The following is a 23,791-nucleotide window of genomic DNA, read 5'->3' as shown; positions in this document are numbered from 1 at the left end:
CAGCTAGAAGACATTTTCCTAATCAGGAGAGGCCAGCTCAGAATGTGGTTGTTATTGCTGCCGTTATTATTTTTTAAACTTCCTTATTGTAATTGTGTCAAATGTCACTATTTGAAGAACGTGAAGGAGCCGATGAAGTTAAATTCTGAGATTGCTTTGTCATCATAAAAGGGTAAAGAATGACTGCAAACGTTCTTCGTGAAAAACAAATGGATGGCCTGAGTTTCTTCTCCTTGGTTTTGCTTGAGTGGAGTAAATTCTGATTCATGGTGGCAGGCATGAGAGAAGGGCAAGAACCTCAGGGAAAAATGTATACCAACACTTAAAAGTGAAATAGTTGGGAGCTGGTCCTTCCTTGCAGAGACTTAAGGCTAGAAGTTAGTGACAATTAGTGCTGAAAGCCACTCTTTCCCCAAGCAACAACAATGCCCTGCTTTACTCTGTCTTTACTGATGTTTACCTATTTGGGTTTGTCAAGTGTCTCTTCTGGACTCTGAATGACACTACCACAGACAACTCCTATTATCTTCTATTCTGTGCAAAAAGCTCTTCTTCTTCTACTCCTGAGGCTTCAAAGTGGAGCTTTTCTCAGATAAGAGCACAGTTTTAAAGAAATTTATATATGTTAGTATGTATATCAATACACATAGATATATATATATACACATATAAACACAAACTCATCTTTTATTAATGTTCTTGTAGCTGTGACTGCTGATGATATAGGAAGATGTAATATGACCTTTTAAAAATAATTTATTACTACACGATAAAGTACAGGCTCCCACTGCAACTCAGTTGTTTGCCAATTAACAAAATCCAGTTTCCTAGACACAAATGAGAATTAGTGAGATTTAACTGTGTTTTGATGCTTGGTTGTTTAAAAGTTTCCCTGACTAATCTCTTTATTGTAAGTATCAGATGTTCTTCAAGGTTAGCTTGTGTTAACACAACACCAAGAGCAACTGGATCTCCTCACTGGTGCCAATGACTCTAGAATCCCTGCGCATCTTCAGTGTGTATCTACTGCCTTGGCGCATAGGTACCTGCAACTGTGTGGCTTTCATTGATAGGTATATAAGAAATGAGATGCGGCTTTTAGTGTGATTGGCTCAGTTTTGTTTTGGGGGGTTTACAGTGTTGATCTCAGCAGAGTTTATACAATGTGATCATACTGAAATGCAGTACTGGACAGAAGTGTGAACTATGCTTACTCAGAGATCCAGCTGTCAAATGCTCTGACAGCTTCTCTGCTGGACACAGATACCACTGCTGGGAGCACAATAAAGAAGAAATGTTTGTGTTAGGAATTATGCTGGTTTTAGTCAGCATCTCTTTGTAACTACATCATGAGCTAGAACTTTTTCAGTTGCTGCGTGAGCTCGTGAGTGGATTGGCATCACAGTAGTGTGAGTCTTATTTTAAGGTCAAAACCTTACAATGCACTTAGAGTTGCCTCTGGCTAAAGCCATTTAAGGGGGAGAGAATGAATGAGTTTTACAGCAAAGGTCATTTTTTCTTCGTAGATCACTGAAGGATGGAGACTGTCACCCTGACTGCCTGTTCGAACTTGGCTATTGATCTACACAGCAGCAGGACCTGGGGTTCCTTGCAAGGTAAGGGCTTTGAAGCTCTTTAAGCTGTTGAATGCATGTGCATGTCCATAGGCAAGGGGGTAAATACATGCCTGATGGAATAAACTCAAAGTGTCAAGAATTGTGATACATGATGGATGAAAGATGGGACAGAGGGGAAAATGGAGACAGACCCATAAAAGAGTGACAACAAAGTCTCTTTTCAGTAAAGATCTCATGATGATGTGAGGCTTCTAACAGGAATGGTGTCGCTTCACCCACTGCCTCTTCAGGAACAGATTTTCGTTCGTATCCCAGCATTTAGCTCTGCTAACAGGACCTCTTTGTATGGAATAGCTGCTTCTAGAGAGCAGGATATGTTGTGCTGGTATCAGTCTTCATACCAGGCACAATGCATGAAGAAAACCAATTTATGCTGGCAAAGTAAAGAATTAAATTCTGGATTACAAAGATAGGGGCACTCCTTACTAGAGAAAAATACAAAAATGAGGAAACTCAAACTTTACATCTGGCACTTATCCCTTAGTTTAGAGGATATCTGAAGCATCTCAGCTTCAGAAACCTCAAGAGACCAATTCAGAACTTCTCCAAGATGGTATTTTTCAGTAAACTTCCATTCACTTCTCACCGTTATTTGGGACAGAAGAATGATCTCCTTTTTGTTGAGTACCAATAAAGCTTTAAAATCTCTCTCATTTAGAACAGTAAAAAATAAGTGGCCACCAAGGCAAAAATACTATGGGCAGGTCTGTGACTATTGGAGGACATAGAATGGTTTGGGTTGGCACATTCTGAAAATACTGCAGCTGATAAGGAAGTCAGACTCCCTGTTTTCAGCCCCATCTATCAAGCTGTTACCTGTTACATAAAGGTGAAGACATCACAATTTAATATCTGGGTTTTTTTATATAGGCTTGTCCTTCTAAAAAGCCACAAGACATCAATTGCAGTTATTATTAGAAATCTTGTAGTTTACACAAGAAAAGCCACAGGATTTAAGTTTATACTAAAATCATGCACGTATTCTGGGTCATCTTCTGAAGGATAACACCCTTAACTGTCTTAAAATCTCCTGTGCTTGGTGGAATCAGGAAGGATAAACTGGTTACAGAGATCTTAGAAAAGTAGCTTGACTTCCCTATAAACTATTAGGCATGCCAGTGTCACCTTTAAAGCATACACAGAAGTGTTTGTAGATTTTATGCATTGTTTACACATTTTATGCTACAACTAATATGCCTTAGTCAGCTATTTAATGTTATGTGACCCCTTATTCTTGCATTCCAATGTCACCAGTGTCAGACTGCTAAAGATTAACTTGACAATTATTTTGAAAAACACAACTTGACTTCATTAACCTCTTGTAAGGACACTTGATGTTAAAATATGCCATTACCTAGTTCCAAGCATAACATAGTGATGGACTTCATGCTTTACTGCTCTTAATGCTCTATTAGCAGACACAATTCACCCTTTCTTATAGTAAATGAAATCATTATATATTTATTTGAGTCTTGGGTCTAACATCCAGGTACTCTGATGTTTATTATAGAAGCTAACAAAACATTTTTGTGGGCCCTTAAAATCTTAATTGCTTTCTGTTTAGAGATGTCCATTAGCCATTAATACTGAAAATGTTAAAATACCAACAATACTTCCATATCCCCAGTGAAATCAAAGTTGGGCAGTTCTCCATGTTCCTTGCTAATATTAAGGAGTAGCCTCCTCTCCCATAGTATGTTTTCCTGAATAATTGGTCTTAGCTGTCCAGTTTGGCCTTTTAAGTATTTCACGGTTTTTCTGATTTAATAACAGAAATTAATAAAATAAGCTTAATACCAATTTCAGCCTAGGGCTTTCTTTTCCTCACTGTGCACCAGTAGTGAAGATGATTGCTTTTCTGGCAATAATATTCTTCCTAGGCTGCTTTTCTAGGGAGTGCTGTAGAGTTCATTGCTATGCTCTGAATTCCTCTTATTTGTCTAGGGACTTTGGGTTTTGTGGGGCCTTTTGTTTTGTTTTTCTTTTGGTTCATGCAAGACCTTAGCTCTAGGCTAAAGTCATATATAAAAAAAAAAAGGGGGCTGGAAATTACAGGGGTCTTATCTCTCAAAGTAATTTCACTTTATTAATTTTTGGTGCTGATGGAATCCCAATGAAACTCACTATTTGGTCAGTTGAGGGGAAGAAGGAAGAGATAAATAAGAGGCAGCAGCTGTCAGATGGAGAGCCTTTGAAAAAGCTTTAGACCAAACTTAAAGGAATAGCCAATGTAGACAAGGATAGTATTTCTCAGTAGGTGCAGTTCTTTGATCTTTCCTGAGATGTCCTCTCTGGTAGGAGTTTGAGAGAAACTAGTCTGCTGTCAGTTGTCAAAACTGGATCTGAACAATGAAATGGTGAAGGAAAAGCTCTCGTTATCTAGCTGTTCATCTACATCTCGTTCTTTTTCCTGTAACTCTTGTGGTCTGGCTGAGCTGGTGTCACCAGTGAAACTTCTGCCCTTGGTCTGGAGATGGGCAATGGGTTCTGTGTTGTGAATTGCATTGACTGTGAAAATGACATCAGGGACAACTCTCCAATGATCTCCCATAGTAAAACCCTGGATGACAGAGATAACTTAAGGGTCACACAGCCAAATACAGACACCTGAGCTGGGTTTACTTATGGTATCTGAGCTATATGGCACTGCAGTGTGGTGCACAGATGTTTCCTGATTCTAGATACATCAGAAGTACAAAGCAGGCACAAAACTAAAGAATGTTATCTCCTCAGGGCATTAATGCAACTTCTGCAGAAATTCTGTATCTCTTCTGGTAGACTTGTTTTTAGCCTATCAAGAGTACAGACCTTGAAAAATATAAAAACTATTTTGTCTCTCAGTCCCGGGGAAATATGTCTGTCCAACTGCCTCCCGAGTTCTTTATGTACAGAATTCCCTTACTTTCTACCTACTTCAAAGTTTCCTGCTGAAGCATGACAAAGGACTGTGTCAAGATGGATCTTGCTTTGAAATCACTAGATAAATCAGATTCAAATCATGCTGATAGCTCTGTAACAGAACTAACTCTCTTCCCTTGGCCATTTCCTCAAGGAGAAATGCCCTGAATTAGAATCAACAGCTTTCTTCTTAATCCAGAGCAATAATAAGCAGACTTTCTTTTCAGAGTAGTTGTAAGCCATATCTCAGGACTGGAGTACCGGTTCCATTGCCTGTATATGCTAGGAAGTAAGCAACTACAGCACAGAAACAGAATTTTTATGCTTCTAATTCTGTGGTTGTTCCTTTTATTTCCTAGTATTTGATGAGGGCAAAGCTTTTTTTCTTCTCATGCATATGCCGTAATGTTTGCAGATGACTCTGTTGTGAAATAGTGTTGTGAAACTTACAGTAGAGTAGTACCTTTGTGTGTGTTGAGATTCTGCTGGGAATACGCATGTTTTCTGGATGCCATTCTCCAGGTAAGAAATAAGGGCATTATACCTGCTCTCTTTGTTCCACCGTTTCCCAACATGTTCCTGCATGACACAGTGCTGGGCAGAGTAACCCAGACTGATCAGGAACCAGTTGCCAGCCTGTGCTATGGGTACTGACCTCTAGAGAACCTCACTAATCTCTGTTAGCAACAGTGATGTGTGTGGAAGCAGAGCGTGCTGCCAGTTCTGGGCAGGTTGACAGCTACATCGATGGCCAACAAAAAACTCAGTTTCATTTCAGATACAAACCTTGCTTAGAAAACAATTCTCAGCATACTGAGCTCACAAAACACTCAAGATTGAAGCACTAGAAATAAGAGCAGATATTTCTACACCTTCCACTTCCATTGCCAAGAAGGATTCAAGCTTTCTGAGGAACTCTCCAAATTGATCCAGAAACAGAGCTGGGCAGGCAGAGAAGGTGAATGGTGTTGGCAGCTGGGCAGAGAGCCAGCTAGATGTTCTCTTCCAGGTTTTCACGGCTGCACAGAGCATAGTGTCTCCCTGTACCACTTAGTAAATTTATGACATCACCAGCTGTTACCAGGGAAACACAGAAACTACAAATTTGGATCTTGGCAGCTAGGTGTAAGAAGGAAATATCTTGCTCTTTTACGGGTCAAAAAAGGAAAGCTGAAACAAATTCCAGAATAGCTTTGACTTGGAACCAAGTTGGGGTAGGTTAATAATTCCAAACCAAACAATTATAGCTGCTAAAGTGCCAATGTGATCCCTATTATGTCACTTACAGAAAACAAACATGGGAGATCAAGTGCAGGACCTCTGACTTTATGAAGCTTAAACATATCCTTCAGACATAAGACCATTACTGTTGACTTACAACTTCAGTTCTGACCAGTGGATTTAACAAGTTGCTTTAGAGATGTGATATTCTCTGAACAATGATTTTTCAGAAAGTGCTAATAATTGCTGCTTCTTGAGAAAGAATTTGCTTGTGTTTCACAGCAAAGAAAGCATGTAGCGTTAAGTTTTGATAAAATTGTGTGCAAATACCATTACTGTTGCGATGAACTATGTGCTCCTTTTAGCTTTCAAAAATGTGGGGTTTTTTCATGAGAACTGATGCCTTTAGACATGCATTTATGGCTTTTAAGCGTTTGAGATTTTTGAAGTTAAGGAAATCACATTTTTGTCTTTCAGTAACATACATTAGCTGTCATGTTATTTATGTTGCACGTTTAAATGAAAACACTAGTTTTAAAATGGGTTATTATTATTAAAGCATTGAGTAGCTGAGACAACAGCTAATAGTAGCTCTTTCACAGGCTTTTTGATTTCATTCACATTGCACAATATACATAGATTTAGGATGTACTTGCGTTACCCACAAATACCTCTATCTTCACTACAAAGGTAGCGGAGCAGGCTTGAGTGAAGACTACAGCTGAACTCAGCTACTTTGCCTCTATTCGTACCTGCAAGGCTGTGGGCTGTATGTGGCTGTACTTCCACCTGGAGATCCCATGTCAGAAAGGCAGAGGTGGTTGTGCTCACCAGATGTTGGGGAGATGTGAGATAACATGTATGGAGTATTAAAGACCTGTGGACTCACCCTATTTGACTGCGTCTCCACTAAGGAGCAAAATCACGTAGAAAAAAATCCCCTTGTTGATAATCTGGTATCAAATATATCAATAATGGAGGTTTTTATGTGGACATTGAGCAGAATTTTTAGCCCTGTTCCATAACTGTCTTAAACAGCACAGGAATGGGTTTAATCTGATTTGTGTCCTCCAAATGAAAAAGCTCACGAGACCTCTTGCCAAACAATCAGTCTGTCTTTCCCCTGTTTTGTTGGTGGCTTTGAATCTTGAGATTTTTATGCCACAAGAGCAGTTTGCATGCAGGCTGGATCTTGTTATCTGCAATATGGTTCAGTGTCCCCTGTTGTGCCTTGTTTCAGTGGGATAATGACCAAGGAAACTGCTGAGCCATGGATGGATTGCAGGGATATATCATGAGAAAGACATCCAGAGTTATCTGCCCACATGCTGTGATGCTGGCTTGCATTTCCAAAGCGGAGCTGCAGACAGAGGAGATCATGAGTGCTCCAAAGAACTTAGCTGTCTGTGCAAGTTCCTTTTTTTTATCCTTTGTGTAGTGAGTAATTTTGAAAGGCTCCTTTTTTGGTCCTCTTTAGTTGGACTGCTGGTTCCTCTTGCTTGCATGTCCAATGACAGTCCTGAGACTTGCGACTAGGGCTGCAACAGCCACTGAGGCTGTTGTCATGGCCTTTCTCTCTGGAATGGTGGAAATGTCATCCTTCCCTACCTTTTTTATTTATTTATTTATATTTTTTTATTAAGGGTATGAAAGATGCTTCTGAAGAAGAAGGAATTGACTTCTTGGGAATAGTCACATGCAACCAGGATGAGTCTCCTTTGGAGACTTTCAGGCTGGAAATATGCTCTGGAATTCCCATGGGGAGAACATTTTGGTTTGTGTGGTAAATTCATGATGTTTGTAATCTCTGCTGTGGTTTTAGAATTAGGTGTACTCCTGTGGCCTGCATGTCCATCCCAAGTACGCTCTCCAAATGCTGGCTGCTCTGGAGCTACGCTTAAGTACCCACAAGTACTGTGGCCCTACATGAGCCACACACAGGCCTGTAGGAAAATAAATTAATATGACAAGCATGCATTAATCAGATCAATATATGGTATTTATTATTTCATATGCACTGGCACTTAGAATTGTAAATTACTACAGGGCACCTTCAAATTTCTGCTGATGCTCTTAGTGTATGTGGTGAAGTGGAACAGGAGAGGCAGCTTAATAGGGCATCCAGGGACAGAAAGACAAGGAGCTGCTATATCGTGCTCTCTTCAGCATAAATGTATTGACTCCTGGACTCAGACAAAGAGGAGTGAAGGGAACTCATTGAAGAGTATCCTGACAATAAACTAATTGTCTTTCTCATGTTTTCATCCTCCATTTTCTCAGGAGGCAAATGCAAAGAATTTTCCACACCTAAACCCGAGAGTCATCCATACTACACATGTATTTATCAAATTCAGCTGGATGGGAACCCTGTCCTCTGAAGAACACAGTTGCGAAGAGCCATAAAATAGACATTACATCTGGTAACTGCATTAGTGTGAGCTGGTGACAGCAACGGAAGCAGTGCAATTCTCTCCATTCCTTCCGGATTGCCCTGTGATGGGAGACATGATAAAGAAAAATCATGCTATGCAAATTGTGATTATGATAGATGAAAGCCCCTCTAAAGATGACACTTGTTCTCTCTCTTGACCTTCTGGTGTATGTTGAATCTTGGTTGCTGACTAAAGTGGCAACACAGGTAATCAAGTTTCCAAAGGCCCTAATTCATAAATCTAATAACACTAAGAGAAGGTGAGGTGTATTCTCTTCTGACTAGTGAATCAATAATGGAACTAGTATCACATTTTCCCTGTAAAAAAGCTGAATTTGCAGTAGGGCTGACAAAAAGGATTTGGGTTGACTTTCAGGCTTCAGTGGGCTGACCATTAGGAAGGAAGCCTACCTGCTGCCTTCATTACGGAAAAAGGGGACACTGTGTGAGGGACACTTTTCAAAGCAGAGCCTCATCTTCAGACCTGTGTTAAGGGATCTGGTGGCCTGCAGCTAGGGATACTTAGTGGTGTCCTTCAGGAAGGGGATACACTGGCTGTGAGCTGACACAGGCCAGTTTTGAGTTCCTATGCTTCTCAGAAGGGACTTTGCCAAAAAAGGAGAAGAATTCATCACATATTACGAATATATTTTGGCTGTACTATGCAAGTAATTTGTAGAGTCTCTGTATATGAGTACTGGCAGTCTTTGAAATGAGAGAAGTAGGGTTGCTTTGTGTGCACTGAAGAATTTTTGCTATTGACTTCCCAGGAGTCATGATTCTTCACCAGATCCGTATCCTGAAGTCCTAAAGTGCCCTTAAAAGGACTACTGCAAATTTATAAATCACAATCACAGTCCCTAGCTGACATGAGAACCAGAATCACTCCTGCTTAGGATCTAGCCCTGCAAACCTGTAACCCTCTGTCTATACCTCATGAAATTCCTTTGTCCCTACCTTTTTTTACTGGAAATTTTGTTGACATTAAAGAGCATTTTTTTTAAAAAAAAAAAAAAAGTGTTTGAAGGCAAATTATACTTCTGGGTACTTAGTGTTTCAATGTTTGGGCTTGAAACACTGTGATGTGCTGATTTGTTTAATAGCTACAGTCCTTGCTGGAAAGTTTTTAAATTGTGTAAACATTCCTACTAGTTTTATGAGTTTCTAAACTCTTTTTTTTTTTTTTTTATGTGGATACAAATTTAAGTTGACAGTGTACTTTCCAAACTTCCATTAAATAGGGCCGACTTGCTGTTGGTAGAGGAATGAAATAACTTTATGATGCCTTGCAATGGAAGACTTTTCATTAACTCTGATTAGAAAACACAAACAAAACAACCTAACGTGTATTTGTAAGTCTTTTACCAGTTCTTACTGTGCTCTAATGTCTGTGGGACTCCTGCTGGTAGAGAGAGGAAGAAAAGCGAGTGAACAAGTCCAAGGACACTTTAAGGGAGAAAGGAATGTATTTTCACTGTACGTTGTGTTTGCCAATTACTGCTATCATGCAGCCATCAAAGATCTCAGTGCTCTGAAACTTCTTAGAGGTTGCAGTGTCTTGGTGATTTTCTTACATAACTCTCTTTTACCTCTCTTCAAGCATGTCAGTGCTTCTTTAAAGGATCAGTATAGAAAAATTCTGCAATTACACCATCTGGTTTCAGTTTTCATCAATTTGGTGTCAGCCAAGCTCCTACAATCCAGATGATTAAAAGGGACAGAACTAAACCTGCTGCGTTTTGGGGATTTAAGCCTACCTTTTCCCCCTGTAAATTCTGACCTTTTCAAAATGAGCTTCCACCACCGGAAGTGGAGCATAAAGCAAATGCTTGCTACTTTTATCAGTGGAACTGAATTCCATGCATTCTGGCTGCTTTTCACTGTCAGAAAAATTATTTCAAAATAATTAGAGCTTGTAAATGACACTGTATGTCAGTGTAACAATAACAGCTAACTTGGCCTTTTGCAAAGTATATATTTACTCAAGAAATTTCAGTCTAATAGGCGAAACACTGATTATGATGACCTTGGGAAAATGTAGCCTAAGAAAGTAGTGGATGTTTGTGACCGTTTCAAAATCTCTCTACTGGAGCTGTTTCCAGTTGAGGAATGTTGTGCTTCTGTTACACCCCATGGTGGGGTTCTCTCACTTGCCCTGTCTTCAGCCTGGGCCCTGAAGGCTCTAAAGAGGGAGCAGGGGCAGCTTGAGTCCCCTCTGCTGAGGAGCTCCCTGGGGAAGGAAAATGTGATGTGCATAAAAAATTGGTGTAAGCGTTGTCTGATTATCTACCAAATGATGGGACTAGACAGAGTTGGGCTGGGTACCAGTATAGGCCATGTATGCTTGTTTCCTTTGTTCCCGGTAGCATGGCTGAGCCATGGGATTGCTGGGAGGCTTGATGAGCTGCTCTATTCTTCCTTGTCTCGTTTCCCTTGTCTAGGTCGCCTCAAATTATCACTGAATTTTCTTATTTTTACACACACCCAACTTTTAAATCCATACAGATGACATTTTTCATGCTGAAAATGCAGTTACACACTTCTCAGGCTTTGCAGCTGGTTGAGCACCAATGAAGGAAATTAATTTGGTAACTGATCTAGGAAAGGAAAGTGCTTGGAAATGCAGTTTCTAATGGTTTTTTGTAGATATTCCCACTGGACCATGCAAAGAACTCTTCTCATCTATTTTATGAAAGAAACAGGAGACACTAAAGTTTTTAAAAAGTCTTTTAAAATTAAAACCTTCTAGAGCTTAATTAAATGTACTGTGAGAAAAACGTGCCGTTCACTTACAGCTATTGTCTTGAGGTTTATATATTATTGCCCAGTCCCGGAATGAAAAAAGCTTTAATGTTAAAATCAGGAACAATTGTTTTGTGCATTTTTATGTTGAATCAATGAGAAAATCTATACTTAGATTCCACGTAAATACTAAAAAAGGGGGGGTGGGATTAGTAATGAAGGAAGGAAGCAGACTTGTTTAAGACTTGCTGTTGTCTTAAGAGAGCTTGCACGTTCCTAGTAGCGTCTTTTCCCCGCGTGACTTTAGATTAAGCCCACGGGACAGGGGGAAACCCCCCTTCCCAGGGCAGCGCTCCGCGCCGCGGGGGGGCGCGGGGGGCCGCCGGGCCGCGGCCGCTTGCCTCGCCCGCCCTCTGGCGGGAAGGCGCGGAGGGGCGCGCAGCCCCGGCCGCCGGGCTGGGGGTCGCTACCCGGCCCCCCGTGGCGTGGCGTGGCGTGGGGGGATCGGGCGGCGGCTGCAGCGGGGCAGCCCCGCGTGGCCGCGAAGCTGCGCCGGGACAAGCGGCCGCACCTCCGGCGGCAGCAGCGTCCCGCTCCGTCCCGCGGCCCGGCCCTGCCGCGGCAAAGGGAAAGGTCTTCAGTCTGGTGACGGGGGGCCGAGGGGGCCGCGAGGACGATCGGGGGGCTGGAGCACCTCCCTTGTGAGGCCAGGCTGAGAGAGCTGGGGGGGTTCAGCCTGGAGAAGAGAAGGCTCCGGGGAGAGCTTAGAGCGGCCTCCCAGTGCTTAAAGGGGGCTACAGGGAAGCTGGGGAGGGACTCTTTATCGGGGGCTGAAAGGATAGGATAAAGGATAACAGTTTTAAACTGACAGAGGGTAGATTTAGATTAGTTGTAAGGAAGAAATTCTTCACAATGAGAAGTGGTGAGGCCCTGGCCCAGGGTGCCCAGAGCAGCTGTGGCTGCCCCCTCCCTGGAAGGGTTCAAGGCCAGGTTGGACGGGGCTGGGAGCAACCTGGGCTGGGGGAAGGGGGCCCTGCCCGTGGCAGGGGGGTTGGAACTAGATAATCTGATCTTTAAGGTCCCTTCAAACTCAAACAGTTGTATGATTCATGTCTAGTGTGGGTGGCACACCCTGTCAGGAGCCCCTGCCCACTGTTAGGCAGCTGGATCAAATAGGTAATGTCTGTGCTGTAGATACCTGCCCCCTGCCACAGGTGGTGGGAGAGACTTGCACATACCTGGAGTCCTAGAGCTCCACGTGCATGTGCCGAGGCTGTGATGAATTGGCTTTGCCCCTCTGGCAGCTAGGAAGCAAATGCTGGTGCCTGATTTGGATAGACTTGTCTGTGCTGCAGATACCTGAAGTTGGATGAGATGGAACCCAGCAATGGTTTGCAAGTTGCACCTTGTAGGGGTCTTGATGGAGCTGCTCATGTTCCAGGGTGGAAGAGGGTAGGGAAGTCAAACGATTCATTTCTCATGTGCAAGAATACGTTTGCTATCTTGCGATCGGCATGGGTACTTTTATTGACCCATTTAGTTTTACAAAAACACACAGTGTTACCCACGGGAGCACCACATCTCCAGCAAGTGGTAGTAGGCACTTGACAGAAGTGTGGGACTAGTAGAGGTAAGAATTGAGACCATACAAAAAGGAGTTGCAGAGAGGCAGCACTCAGAAATGCAGATATTGCTGCTACCATGTAGACAGAGGAGATGTGAAATAGATGGAAACCAGAAATATTTAAAGAAAGAACAGAACTATTGGTAAGCATGTATGCAACTCCAGACAGGGGGATATATTTAAAAAAAAAAAAAAAAAAAGCAGGTGAAAAAAAAAAAAAGGCATAAGCAAGCTGATCACTGTTTCTGAGATGTGACTTGGGGAATATTGCACAATAGCCCCAAATCAAAACAGAAGATGTATTATTGCACGTAATGAGAGAGGCTGGGAAGAAAAACTGACCAAAGACAGAAAAACATATCCAGAGAGCTAGGGCAGACAAAAATCTCCAGGGAAAATATCACAAAGCCTGACCTCATGATGGCCTTTGGTAGAACTCTGAGCTAGGAAGATCTGGCAAAAATTTACTTTATTCTTAAAACTCTGAGGCTCTGCATGGAGCTATTGTATTGGAAATGTCAGAACACTTTAAAAGAAAATTAATTTTAAACTTTGCTTAGATTAGCATTTAAAATTATTGCTACAGTGTTTCACTTTTCTGGATAATTATTTCTTTATTTCAGAACACACGTTTTTTGGTGACTGTATTTTATGTAGACTGTACATAGATATGCAAATTCTAGGTGTGCACATTGTAGGTCCTTAACCCTGTCCTGTGTTAACTTCATTATAAAGACCACACAAAGATACTACATTCATGACATAAGCCTGTCCTTTAGGAACGTGCCTGTTCATTTGTTGCTAGTAAAACATGTCTTTCTTTAAGCACTGAGCTTTGTGCATACACATCACCTATATAGAAGCCCTGGATTTTCAACAGTATTCTTCCTATTTTAGAGCTATACCATCAACAGGAGAAAATACACATCAGTGATAGTTATATTTGTCATTACTTGAGAGTAAAGAATGTGTAGCTATATGTTTCTGGTATATTCCCAGCAGCACTTTCTGTGAGTAACCAAACTGGAAGCAATGTATTTCTCTTTCTGAAGAAAATGTAGTTTCTGTCAGCAAGTATGCCAATAGTTTGCCCCTCCCAGTTCCTTCTTCTGTGACTGTTTGTCTTGGATGCCTTCAAAATTTCCAGTGATTTTAAATCTCTAGCAAACAGATTTGGGTAAAGCTGGTGGGGAAGAGTTGATCTCAGAGGATGTGACAGCAAGCTGAGCAGACAAGGGTGAAGTGAGGAAGAGGTGATCTCTAGGCCACAGGGCCTTGCTTTGGCTTTTTCCCAAAAGCTGTCTGCCACAGAGGACTCAAATGCTTTGGGCTAATACTTCTTGGCATGTGATGGCTCAAGAGCTGGAAGGTTAGTGGGTGGGATTTTTAGGACCTTTTAAATCAGTACTGATCTTAAATTTATGAGGGATACATCAAACAGCTCCGGCTGCCTTTGGGAATCAAGAATGATCAGTGCCTGGGAAAATCTATTTTGCTGGTCTCTGTTGTTTGCTATGGTGTACTAGATGTTCAGGTACTTATCTTGAACTTAACCTATTTTAGCCAACTTTGTTACATTTTCTGTTTGGGTTTAAGCATTCAAATTCTCTGAATAATGGTTTACTTAAGAGGACAGATTATCAGACAGAGCCTCTAAACTGCCTGGCTTCCTCTCAAGGTACAAAAGAGATTGAGAGCAGAAGGACTGTGCTTGAGCAAATACATGCTGGGATCATCCAGGCTGTGTTATGCTAATGTGGCTTTCAGACAAGATCTGACAGTGTAGGCAGGTTTGGGCAGCCTCTTGGAGTCTGTAAGGCTGCAGAGTGTGGCTTCACTCCACAGGGCACCTTGAAGAGGGAACATCAGGCAAGAGCTCAAGGGCTGGAAACAGTTCACTAAGACTTTTCCACTCCTCACCCTGCAAACCACTGACACTATTCTCCAGCTCTTCCTTTGTAGCCACAAAAGCATTTTTTTCCCCCTTACTTTGTTCATTCTCTGCTCTGTGCAAGAGGCTTTGATGTCAAGCAACAAACAATTGTCTTCTGACCTGGTGCTGTGGGGTTCTGTGCACCTCTAATAATATGCCGCACACCTTCAGTTTCTGTTGGCGTCTCTGAGAGTTTCAGGTTGTCGGAAATGCTGGGGTTCAGACCCCACCCTAAGTCCTCATTTGAAGAGAGCATATCATCCCTCAGTTTCCCAGCAAAGCAGCATGTGTTTTTCAAGAGCACATGCCAACAAGAGCTGCTGCATTTGTTCCACGGGCATGACCAGGAAGACAATCTTCCTTTACCATTTACTTGCCATTAACTCAAATTTCCATCACAATGGGAGAATCTCCCTTCCTGGGAACAGTTTTCAGGCAGCCTGCAGCCTGTCTGGTAGATCATGGTAGATTTTTCTGCTTCTTCCCATGTTGTGACTTTGTATGGCCAGTTTTTCCCAGTGTTGGCTAGGATTATATTATGCAAGATACAGAACTGTGTGAATCCCAACCCTCCAGCTCATACCCTCTCAACATCTGTTTTTCTGGGTGTTTATGGTAAGGCTTTGCTTTGCTACCTGCTGCACGGTGTCATAGTTCCTAGCAATGAGCAACGCTTGTGTTTTCCTGTTCACAGAGTTTTCTTCCTGGACTGAATTTCAATTGCACGTGTGTGTGTGTGCATGCGTACGCATGCATGCACATGTATGTTTTAAATTAGCCTCGCTGTCTTCAAAGCCATATGAAATACTTTTCCACAGATAAAGTGATTTTGGTTACCATGAACAGGAAAAGAGAAAATAGAATCACGTAACTGAGTTGGGCACAAAACTGGAGTGAAGAGAGAAAGTAACTATAGAGACAGGATTTCCCCTGGTAAAGAGGAAATAAATTAGCATGGCGACTTGATAAATCTGGGCAAAAGTTCCAGTCTGAGATCAATTTCTAAGGTTCCTGTCTATATGACTTCTAATTGATGGGCTAACATAATGGTGTTAGTGGTTTTCATCATGAGTTCACCTCCAAACACAAGAGAAATAGCAGGAAGAAAAGTGTCGTAAAATACAGATCGAGTTATGCAACTGGACTTTGAGAAAGACTTCATCCCTATAGGAAAAGATATCTCCTGTAGTGTAGCTTCTTTAGGTGGAAGAAATCTGGCAAGGAAGAGTTTGACCATTCATTTCTGTAATTATGATGACAGGCAGATCTTGCATCAGGGAATCAAATCTGTCCATTTGTGTCTTCTTAACGCCTAAGGAGAGGTACCCAGTTCTCAGAGGCTCTGTCAAAGGTCTGAATATGGCTTCTGGCCCCTGTGGAAAGTCCCCGCTTTCAGGTACTGTCCGGGTTATAGCCGAGAGGAGCACTAACTGCTATGGATGATGAGAGGGGCAGACAGGAGGCATCCTGAGACCTCACCACAGGGGCATAAGCCTGTCTGAGCAAGAGACTCTCACAGGGAGCAGCAGCCTAAGTCAGTGCATCTGAAAGAGAGGACTGGCATGTAAAAGGAGGACATGAAGTACTCTTATTTTTGCTACCTGGAGGTGAAGCCTAGGGAAAGACCCAACAGGGTTGTTGAGGCAGGTTCCCCAGAAGTGGTCAGAATCCGAGTTCCCTACCAGCTACTACAATGTGAGCCTTTATATTATGCCACATTGCAGCCAGCACGAACCAAGGCTCAGTATTTTGGAGGTGAAGGTTGGGCATGCTTGTGGAGATGTCGCTTTCTCCCTTAGAGCCTTGGGAAAGAGATGAGATCTGCAGGATATGTTTTGATCTGTTGGATCCACTGGAGAACACTTGTATTAGCCCTCTGCCAGGAAATCTAGCTATGTCTAGGCACAGGTTGCCCCCAGTGTTAGACTCTTGTTGGCAAACTGGAGCCAAGACATCTGGCAAGGCTGGTCAGGAGTGAATGAGTGAAAGAGAGCTTACCTTCCAGTGGTGACAAGGTGTGACACTGGCAGTCCCTCACAGGTGTGGTGGGGATCACAGCTCAGAGAGTGTGTGTTGGGGTGTCTGATCTCTGATTTTCAGAGACTTGACTAGGATGTAGCAGTGAAGGTGAGTGGAGTCTTGCATCTGATCTCTCGATGTGCTATATGATAAACTCACAAAGCATTAAAGTGACTCAGGCTTCCTGTGGAAGGGATTTTTTTCAGTGCATAAATAGTAAGTTTATTTGTCATGATCTTTCCAGAGAACAAGGCCTTGTGCCCACTGATCAGTGTTGGGACCATTTTGCCACACTGCAATTAGTTCACATTTATAATTCCTGTGGCGCACAAATGTCCATAACATCAAACGCTTGATGGGTTTTTGCTGGGTACCTGGAGCAGAAAAGCCAGTGTTGCAGAAGCATATATAACAGTGGATACCCAGGAGAGGTACCATCAAGGCCCTCCATCGTGGCAGTTTCTTGCAACAGAGAACACCTGATTCCTGAGCTTGCTGTGACCCATTTTGATTGCAGAAGTAGAAAACTATGCGCATCAGTGCATGCCATGTTCAAGTGAGCTGCTCCTGCGGAGAAGCTCTCTGTGCCTAGGTGGAGCCCCAGATCATCATAGCTACCTGGGCTGCACTGATACGCTGGTGAATATTAAATTAATCCCATCGTGATGCAGCAATAAAACAAATGCCCTCAAGGTCTACTCTAACCAAATGTGTGAAAGACACATAGGACAAAAAAATTACAATGAAATAGCACCAATTCTTACTGTGCAGTGTTCTTTGCCATACACCTGTCTTGGTGGCACATCTGTTGAACTGTGCAGAAGTGGATGAGATTTAGATGGTAAGAGATGAGGTATCCTTCTTGGTCTTTAGAGCAATAAAATCATACAACTGTGCTTTGTCACTTGGAGGTGAATGCTTGCAAGCTTGGAGCAGGCATTAGACCAGTCAGGAGCAGTAGCAAGTTTTACCATACTCGAGAGAAAAAAAAAAAAAAAAAAGGGCTAGAAAGACTTTATGAAACCACATTTTGACAATTTAATTTTTACTGCCTGTGTCAGTGATTTAAGCCCGCTGTGTACCCATATGGGAAACCTGCAGTAGAGCGGCAGTGCTGTGTGATTCGCTTTTGGTGGTTTTATGTGAGGAAAGGATGGGTCCTGTGTGAAGTCATTGACATTATAGATTCAGATACAGACGTTTCAAAAAAAAAAAAAAAAAAGGTTGCCTGTCAGGCTTTTCCTCTAGTTTGAGTGAAAATTGTCAAAAGCTGTCTTTTTTATTTTTTTGGCAAGTCTGCCCCTTGTCCAGGCGTAATTGGCATAGATGATGATGAATTTTTAACTATACTGCACCGCTATTAGGTAATGTATTTTACTACTTTGAGGAATAATAATGAGATTGTCAGTATCTGCTGCGGTGGCAATGGTGCAATATTGTCTTGTAAAAATACATTTGTCAATGATGTGAGTACCCCAATAGTATTATGCAGACAGGGAAACTGTGAAAACATCACTTACTGTCCTGATTTTTTCCACAGAGTCATAGAAGGGTTTGGGTTGGAAGAGACCTTAAAGATCATCCAGTTCCCCCAGCCCAGGGTGCTCCCAGCCCCGTCCAGCCTGGCCTTGAACCCTTCCAGGGAGGGGGCAGCCACAGCTGCTCTGGGCACCCTGGGCCAGGGTCTCACCTTCTTTACAGTGAAGAATTTCTTCCTTACATCTAATTTAACTCTCCCCTCATCCAGTTTAAAACTGTTACCCCTCATCCTATCCCTACCCTCCCCGATAACGAGTCCCTCCCCAGCTTCCCTGTGCCCCCTTTAAGCACTGGCAGGCCGCTATAAGCTCTCCCCGGCGCCTTCTCTTCTCCGGGCAGAACCCCCCAGCTCTCTCAGCCTGGCCTCAGGAGGGCCGCTAGATCCGGTGAGAGTGGGCAGCTTGCACGCGTGGGCCGCGCCGCGGTCTCCCCGGGCCGTACCGGTGCCGGCGGCCGCTTCCTCTGTCCTCCGGGACCCCGCGGTGGGCAGCGGGGCCGGCAGCGCAGTGCGCGCGGCGGGCCGCCAGGGGGCGCCAAAGCCCTTCGGGAGCGCGGCGGGCGCGGGTCGCCCCGACACCCGGGGCGTGGGCTCCCCCGCGCGCCCGCAGCACCCCCCCACCCGCGGCCTCGGCTGCTCGCCCCGTGCGTGTGTAGGGCAGCAAGCCCCGAGGCCCAGCGCCGGGGGTGCCCCTCACCCTCCGGGCACGCCAGGCAGCAGCCTCGGCCTGCCTTCCCCTGCCGTAAAAAAAAAAAAAAAAGTTTTGCTAGCGAGACCCTCACTGGGGAGAGCGGAGGTGCCTGGGCTTTGCGGGCCGGGACACGGCAGCGCTGAGCGCGTGGGTCGGGGAAGGTGAAAGGAAGGGGGTGGGTACGGCTGCTCCGCCGTTGCCTGGTGGGACGACAGACCGGGGTGTGGGATTAGGGCCGCGACCGCCGGTCCCACCCCACCCCCGAAACCTGCTGCCGAACCGCGGTCGCACGGCACGGCATCGTGCCGAGTGCGAGGGCGCCTCCCCCCGCGGGGCACAGCGGGTTTGACGAGGGAAGCCGGGAGGCGGCAGCCTCGCCGGGCGGGAGCGGCGGCCGCCGGCGGGACCGGTAACCCCGGAGCCGAGCGCTGGGGCTGCCGGCGCGCAGGGCTTGGAGTGGCGCCCCCAGCACAGCCGCCTGTCGTTGTCCAGGCTAAAACCCCGCCGTTCCGAGAACCCTGTCGAAAACGGTTCTTGCTGCCGGGCGGTTTTGCAGTGCTGCCCCCCAGTTTATTACATGCACAACAATTAGCTGGTACCCGCGCCCAGTAATTAGGCGTTTTTGTTTCTTGAGAACTTTCTACACCTCTTCAAGTAGGTTTTGTTTGGGACAGAGATTTTCTCTGTGTGTTTATTGTCTCTTCTGAACCAAGTGCTACGTGTAATATTCAGACACATTGTGAATAAGCATAATTTGTTAGCTTGTTAAAATGAAAAGATTCCTAGTTAGCACGGGATAGAATCCTGTCGTAGGCTTCTGACTCTCATTTATTTGGCAGCACAACTTTTCATCTTGGACGCATGCTTTCAGTGCTACAAATTAATCTTTGAGGTGAGACACTGTGATGCCGCTGGCAAAGAAACCTTGCTTTTGTAGTAGTAGTGACTAATTTACACATCTGCCCCCACTCTCTTTCTAGCCTTCTATTCAGAAGCAACATATCAAGGGTGGACGAATGCCAGCAGAACAGCCTGTCTTCGGGAAAGATACTAGCTTTTTTTTCACCCTTGGTTGACTCTCTACTTGTGCTGGCACAGAAAGGCTGTCAGTACAACCTCCGTCGTTACCTTATTTTTCCTTGTTTCCTTTCCTCCTACTCCAGGTCCCTCCAACCCCTCAACTTCTTCCTGATAAATCTCTTGACGCCGAGGAAGGTGCTAACAGGAGTTTGTGTGTGTTTTAATTTAGAATTCATTCTTTCTGAGATTAATTCCGAGGAAGCAAAAGTCTCTTTGTAACTGTCACCTGAATATTTCACATCGGATACAACTGCCTTGTCTTTTTTGCTCAGGTTTATTACAAGGTGCCCTGTAGCCACTGAAGCACTTGAGCTTCTTGCTGAAATTGCACCCGGCCGCCCCGTTCCGCAAGGCGAGGGAGAAAGGAGGTCTGCAAGAGTTCACATTAATAATGACTCTAAATGCCCATTTCCCACACATTTTCACTAGCACAAACAACGAAAATAGTCCACTTGCAGAGAATCTGATTCAGCTTTCTTGCATTCCGCAATAACAGATGGATTGCTAGACTGTTTACTGTTGCTTCCCACAAACTTCCTGTTAGTAAACTCCTGTATTATTTATGAAACAGAAAAATTACAAAGAAGTATCTTAGCTGATTACTGCCTGCTGGTGAACCACTGCCAGAGAAACTTTTTATACAAATATGTGTATGGGAGCAAAGATCACTCCCGCTGCAGCTTTTTTGGTATTATTTTTACAAGTGTTTGTTTCATAATATACCGTGACCCTCTTGTGCTGCCCTCCCGAGCAGGTATTTCCTGCACCCAGACATTTACAGTTGAATCGAGGTATCTGTGAATGTGTGAAGGAGCAAGGAGGGGGGGGGGAAAAGCATGCATGCATGTTACAGAGATCAGCTATGAATAAGAAATGTTTAAAGCCTTTTTGTTTTACAATGACAATGATGAATGAGATGTTACTAATGTGATATTAATCTCTGCTGACCTAGCTCAGGAAGCTGGTTATCTTGGAGCTGTTGGCAGAAAACAGAATAATGCTGTATCGATCACCTTCATGCTACTTCTGACATAAGTAGACAGTAAATGTGAAGCAACTTTATTTTCCTCTCAGTTTGACTGTTAAACTCCACAAAACAACATGAGCTGAGAAGGGCACTTTGTTTGCACTGCATACCGCAGGTTAGACTGATTTTAGGCTCTCAGTGGTGTGAGAGAGGAGGCCAGCCTAAAATCCATTTGTACAATTTTATCAAGAGCTCTAGTGAATTTTGAAAATAGTTGGTAATAAAAAAGAGCAAAACGTAATGCAGAAATATGTATATTGTATATTACCGAATGTACTTTTAGTGATTTTGGAAATAACACTTGACCTAGCATAGTCATTCAACCTTTTAAATAGTTGCTATTATATTTCACTGAGTTTCTATTCTATTCTATTTGTATATTCTGTATGAACGACTTGGCTGCTCCACCTGATATTTATGATTGTAGACACGCATTATATATACATACAGAAACAGAATTAAATTTTTCCTGATCTGAGACGCAGATGAGTCCTCCTCGAGATTTTTTTATTTGATTCCCTAAACTGAAATCAAAACTCAAAACAGCACTGCAGACTGAGCACTTTCTAATGTTAGCCCTGCTGCCACAGATCATTCAATGCGTAAAGTTTAACAACAAAAAAAAAAAGCTGCTGTGCATTGTAGGCAACTGCAGGATGCTGATTAATTCATTGTCTACCTTTATAAGGTCTGTATTTGCAAGGAACTGCTACCTAATGAAACGGGGCATTTGCAGATCCTGGGGCAGAGCTCGTTTCTGAGTGTTTGTGTGAGGCAGCGTCACGTAACCGATCACTCATTTCAAGTAATAGTAAGAATACGTCTTTGATCAAATTTTCTCTTTTCTCTGCCTCCTTAAACACCCTCACTCAGAGCTCCTATTGACAGAAAAAGGATTCAATATTATTAAGGGCAGATGATCAACGGCAGTATCTCCTGATGCTTCAATCTACCAACAAGAATCTTGTGACAGATGTTTCTGTGCTTTATGCAAATAGGAACTTCATGGATCAGTTTTCCTTTCCTCCGTGGAATATATGCAGCTGGAAAATAGAAATCCAGCTCCACGGCATGAAGCAAAAAAAAAAAAAATCATGCCACTGACCAAACAGGCATCCGAGAGAAAACAAGCCATAGATGTGAAATCTAAATAATTACACTGCTGGTTCTTAGGATCACTTCTGGGTGTCTTAATCAAGCAGTGTACACAATGGTACAGGTTTTGTGGGCTTTCTCGGCAACGACACTGTCACTCACAAGTCATTTCTAGAAGGGGGGGGGGAAATCTTTCCTGGGTTGTGTATAATGTTTCTTCACAAATCTTTTTTTTTTTTTTTTTTTTTTTTTTACTATTTCTGATATGCTGTTTTCATTCTCACAGTAGTTGTGGATAGCTTTATTAGATATAATACGTAACTGTATTAAAAATAGTGAAGTTTAGTCTGCACATGAAGAAAGGATTTCAGCATCTTATATGTAATAAGTATAGACATTTATATGAACTGTATGGGTTTAGTTATGTTCTTTATAATAGCACAGAAAGCTGGATATGTGAAAATGATTGATGAAAGCAAGATGAAAATTTTCCTTCCTATTTATTAAAAGAAAAAAACAACCCTCAAATTTAGTGAAAGAGTACAGGTTTAAAGGAAATACAGTTTTACAAAATACTGTATAGTATATAAAAGAACATTTGTATTTAGTAATTTCTGTTATATCATGCAGTAAGGACAGGTTGTAGAATCTCACCTATTATTACCCAAGAAAATCATGAAAGGTGGTCATCCTAAATACAATTATTTTAAAACTGCTATTTTTATTACTGTTATTAAATAAAATTAATACTGTTATTTTAGACTGATTTGGCCTTCTTCTAATTTTACATAGTTATTTTAAGATTTCTGTGCAAGTATTTTTTTATCATCTGACATCAGAACAAATCTTGTGAATTGTTAGTCAACATATCTATACCTTATTTTCTCGGTAAGGCATTTGTTAATCTTGTATATTTTAGGTGTTTTAAAGTCCATTATGGATCACAATTTTTTTTTTTCAATATTTTCATTTACAATTTAATTCAAAGCCTGTATCTGGTGCTGTGTAAACATTCAGTCAGGAACTATGATAAATTTTCTTTATATATACACGAAGCCTGGTTTTGCATCATGGTATTGTGTAGAATCTTGTCTCCATTTCATGACTAGTCAAATGCTGGGAAGAGATCTTTATTCAATTCAGATGTATGACATAATTTTGTGTCTCTTTCTGTGCTTCTTTTTTCTAGTTAAATTTATAAAAAACATTACTGATTTTACGTAGATTTATTTTAATTGAAATCCCTAAAAAAACCCAGTACCCGAAGATATAGTGCCAGTACTAGGAAAAGAGGAAGGAAAAGGACTACATGTGTAAATGACTATTATGCTATACTGAATCCAATTCATATGAACAATAAATAATTGTCAATATGTTTGTACATATTATATCATGTCTGCTTTTGAAAGTAGCTGGGCAGCTAGTGATGTTCTGCAGGTAAGGTACAGTTTCAGCTGAGACCTGTGTCTGAAGAGTCAAATACGATTCTAGAATCAAGTATTAATAGAATAAACTTAATTTTAGGTTTTTTTTTATAAGTGCAGCTGCATTTTCTATTTAATTATAGGTTCCCACAGTAGTAATTTTTCCATGACCTGCTCAATCTCAAAAGTCAGAAAATTGCTTCTTTTTTAAAGCTGACAATAGCACGGTATGTTTCCAAAGGAAAAAGACAAATTACAGAAAATCATTACTTGAAGATTATTTAAATAGCCAGGAAGAAATCCTAATTGAAAAGTTTGCTAAAAAGTGAAAAAGTTAGCAGTGCCTTTTTTTTTTTTTTTTTTTTTTTAAAAAAAAGATAATTCTCATGTTGTTTGTAGCTTTACAAGCTGCTTATGATACAATGTCTTTCC

The 23,791-nt window shown here is 42.4% G+C and overlaps 1 long non-coding RNA gene across 1 annotated transcript in view; it reads left to right on the top strand.

Moving 5' to 3' along the window:
- The first annotated feature begins 1,548 nt into the window (after window positions 1-1,548).
- The window catches only part of LOC116965825, a 45,736-nt gene continuing 23,493 nt past the window's right edge, over window positions 1,549-23,791 (top strand). The window contains exon 1 of the long non-coding RNA XR_004409691.2: window positions 1,549-1,616. This is a non-coding gene — a long non-coding RNA (uncharacterized LOC116965825). The remainder of the gene's footprint in view (window positions 1,617-23,791) is intronic.

Source organism: Tyto alba, unplaced genomic scaffold, assembly GCF_018691265.1.
Source record: "Tyto alba isolate M040663 unplaced genomic scaffold, T.alba_DEE_v4.0 Super-Scaffold_7, whole genome shotgun sequence".
NCBI classification, from domain to species: Eukaryota; Metazoa; Chordata; class Aves; order Strigiformes; family Tytonidae; genus Tyto; species Tyto alba.
The sequence above is the reverse complement of the archived record's forward strand: the minus strand, read 5'-3'. Positions and strand labels throughout refer to the sequence as shown.